We start from the raw sequence: 6,843 nt of genomic DNA, 5'->3' as shown, positions 1-6,843 counted from the left end.
CTTAGCGTTCAATTTTTCTGGACGGAAGGATGCGTCTTGTATTCTCAGTAAAGCTGAATTCTATTTTCCGTGGTGCATGGTCAATAATGTCAAAGTTAATTTTAGATGTTGGTTAGCTTCTCAATTACAGACCATGCTCACCAAACCACACAAGCCATTAATATTGGGGTCTATTATCACGCATATAGCCCACCGGATGTGTGACTCATTTGGGGAAGATTTCGAAGTGCATGTTGCTCACCCAACGGATCCGTTGGATTTGGCTTGTTTAGAGCGAATGGGTGTTATTCATCGTGTTCAGGACCAATACTAGTTTGCACCTCCAGGGGAGCTACGGCTTCGGTCACCGGCTAGTATCACTCGGCCCCCTGTTGCTGTCCCCGCTGCTACTTCGTCTGTAGACTACGCAGGTCCTTCTACATCCAACTCATGTCTACCATCTAAATGGGATGCTCAGTTCCAGAGTTTGCATGCACAGATACAATAGCTAGATAGTCGAATTGTCAATATTGAGCTTCCAAGTTCGCGGATGGTAGAAAACTTGGTGGCTTACTTCGTTTCTGTGGGCTTCTCACCACCCTTTGCCCCGCATTCTTGATCTTCATGTTCAGGGACATTCCCTCTGCCTTTCTTTTGCTCTTAATATCTTACATTGGGGACAATGTCATGTTTAGATGTGGGCGAGGGGTATTTCTTATGGTATCAAAAATTTGTAGCCATTTCTAAATTTTTAATTTTGAGACAAGTAAAATGCAGTTTAGGTAGGATGAAAATGCAGTTGAAATGCAAATATGAGTAGGGCAATGTTATTAGCATAAGTATGTTATTTTCTTGCAATTGATTTGAATGATGGATGTGCTAGATTTGACATAATTTCAACTATTTTGTGAGCTTTTGGGCTTTATGAGCAATTTAGTATATTTTGCTCTATTTTCTTTTGTTGAGTGATATCACACATGATTTGACATTCTAGAACTTGTTTTGTTATGCATGTGGAGACCACTCTTGAATTTGATCATTAAAATGACAAGGGCAATTAGGTTTAACCCTTTTTACTATCTAAATGTCTTCCCTAATTATGTTTACCCTTAGTTAACTGTGTTTGAGCGTCAACCCTTTTCTTTGTTTAATAACCAAATTTGTTACCTTAAACTTTTTTGTTTAGACCTTCTCATTTGAACCTTGTGTCAAAGGAATACCATAATATTCTTGCATGACAATCTCAAGTGTGTTCCAAAAGTACGTTTATGGTTGGCAAGTGTGATAGTTATGCTGGTTCAAAAGAAAAAAGAAAGAAAGAAAAAAATGCAAATATGAAAAGAAAAAAAATACAAAAAAAGAGAAAACAAAAAGAAGAAAACAAAAAAAAAGAGAAAATTTTTTGTCGTGAAGTGCACTTGTGTTGTTTTGTAGTAGTTGGGCCAATGCCTAAATTGTGTTTGCACTTGCCAAGTTTAGTGAAGCTATTGACACTCCTGGAAGCCAGCTATACATGTGAATGACAAAGGAGTTTGACTTCATGCAAAGTACTATTTGGTATTTCCTTTGATATATTTACACCTAAAATTTTTCCTTTTTTTCAACCCTTAACCCAAGCCTCATTACAACCCTTATAAAGATCCTTTGATTGTTGCATTAAATTCATTTTAAGTGGTGGAAACGTGATATATTAACAAGCTTATGGTAATGTCATTTCATGGAGTTGATTTGAGTGCTAAAAATTCCTTAAACATTTGAGTGCAGAGTGTATACACTATTATCCGTGTGAGAACTGTTGAATCTTGTGCATCCTGATTTTGATAAAATTGTTGAGAATACATGATACTTGTGTTAGTATACATTGTACTATGAAATATTTGCCATCTTGACTGTGATTTTTGGATAGTGAATGCTTGAGGGCAAGCATCGTTTAAGTGTAGGGGAATTTTTTAAGTGGCTAATTGTGCATATAATTGGTGAATATTTTCCCCTTTAGTTTGCTAAAATATGGCGCTAATCGATATATTTCACTCATATTTGAATTTTGGTATTGTTTTTAGGAATTGTTGGTGAGAATGAAGTAAAAGGTGCATTAAAAGTCGACTTTCCATAAGACGTCTTGTTATAAGACGTCCCCACGCTTGGTCAAACGCAAGGTGGTGCTTCTAAAGATCTATGTCTAGAAGACTCCAGTCTGTTAAGCGTGCCCACGTCTTATTTGACAAGGCAGTCAAGAGTTCTCAGGACATGAGATCAATCTGTCAATTGATCAAGAAGCCGGTTGCATCCCATGATTTTACACATTAGTCACGGAATTGGAGATCTTGAGGGGTTATGACTTGATGTAATTTATTTTGGAAATCAATTGATAGGTCTTGGTTGGTTAGTTTAGTTTAGGTAGGAGTCCTAGAAGGAAAAAGAGATCTCATCCTTATTAATAGGGGAGAAAATGGATGTGGGCTCTATCTCTGATTCCTTTTCCTCTTTCCCTCTTCGAAAAAAAAGAAAACCATTATTTAGTCTTGGTCGCAAATCCACCATGAGGATCGGCTAATTTCTTTTCTAGTTGAAGGTTAATTGAAGCTTTGATTCGACTATACTGTGAGATCTAATTTGATTTGTTTGTTTCATTTATTTATTAGTATTTATATATTCTCTGTTCATTCATGATTATGATTATTTTCTATAGTTAAATACCTGATCAATATTTAATTGTCGAAATAGTTTAGTGCCATCTAAAATATCAAATTCGTAATTGCTTGATGATTTTAGTATCTGTGGCGCGTGATATAATTTGATTGTAAAAGAGACTTTCGAATTTATGTCATAGGAATATATAATCTAACTTAAATGAATCGAGCTTGTGTGTTTGTTGGTTAGAATTAGTAGCTTCTCTAATTATTAATGTTGTCAATATGTTAAATCCTAAGAATTTGTTTAGGGTTGCTTAATTGGCAAGAGAAATAGTCATAGAGCGTGTTGTGGTTATCGAAACAGTAAGGAGAGTCAGGTTGTCAGAGCGTATTGACAACCATAACCAGTTTATTTATGAATAAGTGATTTCACCTTTGTATCGATGATCAGTTAAATGAACCAAAGCGAAAATTAGACCTTCAACTAGAGTGTTGCCTATTCTTGGTTTAGTTTTATTTAATTTTGTAATACTGTCTTTATTTTTATTCAAGTGAGCTATTTAGTTAATTTCTCCTAATCCCCCATTCTTCACAAAGAAATAAATCACCCAATCCCTATGGATACGACCCTACTCACCGCTACACTCAAATTCATATTTTTAGAGTAGGAACTTTTATTTTTGCTGGTTTGAAAAGCCAACAGTGATCGAAGAAATTGCACATAGCCTTGCTTTGCCAATTCATGGTTATGTTCCCTAACAAAGAGGCCAATAGTGAACTTTCTAATACCTGTATTTCTTGAAACTCCAATAGTTGCTAAACAACCAACTCTTGTTAGCCGTTTAGCCTCTTTCTTGCGATGCTCTAGATCACTGTTCGTTGCTAAAGCCCTCTATATTGCAGACCCACCATTTGTATCACTATACCATGCTTATCTTTTCGTTGATCACGGTCTCTAATACTGAAGCCGACCATTTTGCTATAACATGAGTGAAATTTTGTGGCATCTGTGACGACCCCACCTCTTCCTAGGGCGTAACCAAGGGTTTGGCACCGTCTGTCCAACTATCATCAGGACTCACTCACTTACATTCTTGAAATAGTTTTTCACATCTCTAAATTAACATAAAAAGTTTCATTCATCCAAGAATTTTAACTTAATTTACAAACCAAAAGTGAAATATAAGATTTCATTAACAAAGATCCCAAATACATTTCATCTACAAAAGTACAAGTACATGAACATTATACACACTATTTCACACTTACTTGCTCCAGCCTCCACTCCTGTAAGGAAAACAAAACTAAAAGAATGAGTTAAAAGTCCAGTGAAATTCCCAAACAAGCAATCAAGTAGATAAAGCACGGAAAAATTACATTTAACACTTCACACACTTTGCACAGTAATGAGTAGTCATTCAAGAAACAACAGTCATTCAATCACACACTTTGCACAGAAATATCATTGGAAGGATACGTGCTCACTTGGACCCATTCATTCAGTCACTCAGTCGCCATCCATTTCCCTTATACCTCCGACATTTGAAAGCATTTAAAAGTAAAAACTCCTTCAATGTTCATTTCAGTTATTCATTCAGTCATACATTTCAATCATTGCATTGCATTCATTGGCCAGTTCTTTACCCGATTTCATGGTCATACTCGAATATACCAAACACTGTCCCAGGGTCACCAACCGCCCGACCGAATCCGCTTTTAGCTCAAGTCGACTAGCAACAAAGGGCAAGGGTCCAGTTCAGCCAAAGACTTACATTCATGCATAAGTAACATTCAATCATTTGATCATTAAAAATTCACATTCACTTAGGTCGAGTGCGATAAAGCACACACTTGTCCATTGAAAATCCATTTAACAATCATTGAAAAATATTTAATATTCAAGCAAACATTTACAACATTTCACATAGTCATTGGAAGCACAACATGCAAGGAACACTCCCAATCAATCGCAATCTTTCACTTCAACCCTGGTTCGTCCTCTTGAACTCTCTCGAGTCCTGTGGTCATATTCCATATTAAAAGACTTGCAATACAAAGACAAAATACATGAAAAAATTGAGGTTTCAAAACTTCAATTAAAAACTGCATCAATTTACGAATTTTATACCTGTATAGCTTATAAAAAATAGAACATTTTCTTGTTGAAATCGTGGAGAAAACCTCATGTGCATACTAAATCAATATTGCAAGAGTCATTTGGAACACAAGAGCATCAATTCTAATCAGGCGTTTGAGGAAATTAGAACAAGACTTTCAAAGTGCAAAATTAGAAATTGTCCAACTAGAAAATGATTTGAAGAAACTCATTTCCTTTCATTTAAACCTCTTGTTTTGATTCAAAACTAACACACATGCAAAGAAATAAATCAAGTGTTTTGAGTAAAATCATATGTAAGGGAAAAACAAAATTGCTCTAAATTCACACCTCAACCCTCGCTTGTTAATATCAAAGGAAAATCATGTAAATAAAACTTATATAAATAGATCTCATGGCTTAGTAACCCTATGCAAGATACATGCTCGCTCTTTTTTGTTCTTGGGAAGAAAACAAGTAGAATATTTTAAGTTTAAAACTTGACATACGCAACTAAACATCATGTTTAAAATGTTCATCACGTTCACCATGCAAAATGTATGTATTTTAGCAAAATTTCAACACATATACTACCACTAGAGTGGACTCAAACATCCCTAAGCAAACTAAGTCCAAATCATCCAAAAATTACATTTTCACTTTCACTTTCACTCACTTATACTACAAGAAAAGAAACAGGCAGCATTTCCCCTGTTTTGTCTTTCATTTTCCTCCAATCAAAGCTAACTTTCATAGCCAAACAGCCTCAAACAATTCCACAAGTTGAAAGCTACAAAGAGTCCTTATTTCAGCCACAAAACTAACTATATTAGGCATATACCTAGCATACATTCAACATAAATCTAAGTTGGAAATTTAAACCCTAAACTGGAATTTAACACCAAGAGTTAGAAATCCTTCAAGTGAAGCCAAAAATACATGTACAAGCTGGAAAATCTTCATGGCAGCCCAAAATTTCATAGCAAGCTGGAAAATAATAATTCAAGGCTGGAAATTTCGAATGAAAGCTGGAAATTAACACTAAAACTAGAAATTAGAATATAGAAGCTAGATAACCTCATACCAAAGCTAAAATTTCATATCCAACCTCATATCAAAGTTAAACCATTCATATCAAGGCTGACCAATACATTTCAAAGCTGAAAATTGCAACCTACTAAGAAAAATCATGAATCTTCGATGAAATTCATCACAATCAAGTCATGTGTTACTTAAATTTCAAGATAAGAAGGAAAAGAGATATTTCTTAGTGATATACCACAAACTCTAAGAGAAATGGCAAGACAAGAGCTTTTCTTCCTCCAAAAAACTCCACCAAGGCTCACCTCCAAACTTCCCTCAAAATTGATCAGAATGGATTAGGATTGATCTTTGAATTTCTCACAAACAAGCAAGGAAATCAAGTTGAACTATGAAGTTTTTCTCTCTTTTCTCTCCTCTAATTTCGTCCAGCCATAGCTCAAGAAAAAGAAATGTTTGTTGGGTGAAATGGAAGTTTAGTTATAAGAGAATTAGTCATGGTCTTGGTCAACCCTAGTTAGATGATTGACAAATGGCAAACAACCAACTAATGTCTATCTAATTAACCTTAAATATCTCTTTTCCACCAATCAACTCTTAACACTTCTTTTCTAAGAATCTCTTTTTACACAAAACTCCCTTTAATTCACCAAATTTATTACTCACACCTCACTAGCCGGTCACACTACCTTAATGTACTACGAAACTTAACATGTACTAAAATAAAAAAAGAAAAATGATAAAAATCTTGACTCAACCAATAAAATCACAATGAAATTAAGGCAAGCAAAGTAAAATAAAAGAAAATATAAATTAAATTTTTCAAAAATAAGAGAAAATACAAAATAACTTTTCTAGTCCTCACAGCATCTTCAATGGCATCAAATCTTAATAGTCTTATGTCATCAAAGGATAAGTTGTCAAGCCGATCAACAATAGCTCACCAATTAATACCAGCTTCAGAGTTCAATGATTTCCTAGATGACCTCATAGGCCTATCATCTATATCAACTGTCCTGTTTTTGTTGTCTAGCATGATGCTATAACTTACATTCATATCACTTCAGCAACAAAAACAAGGAATACTTGTCATTT

Source organism: Coffea arabica, chromosome 2e, assembly GCF_036785885.1.
Source record: "Coffea arabica cultivar ET-39 chromosome 2e, Coffea Arabica ET-39 HiFi, whole genome shotgun sequence".
Taxonomy (NCBI): Eukaryota; Viridiplantae; Streptophyta; class Magnoliopsida; order Gentianales; family Rubiaceae; genus Coffea; species Coffea arabica.
This window is presented reverse-complemented; position numbering follows the sequence as displayed.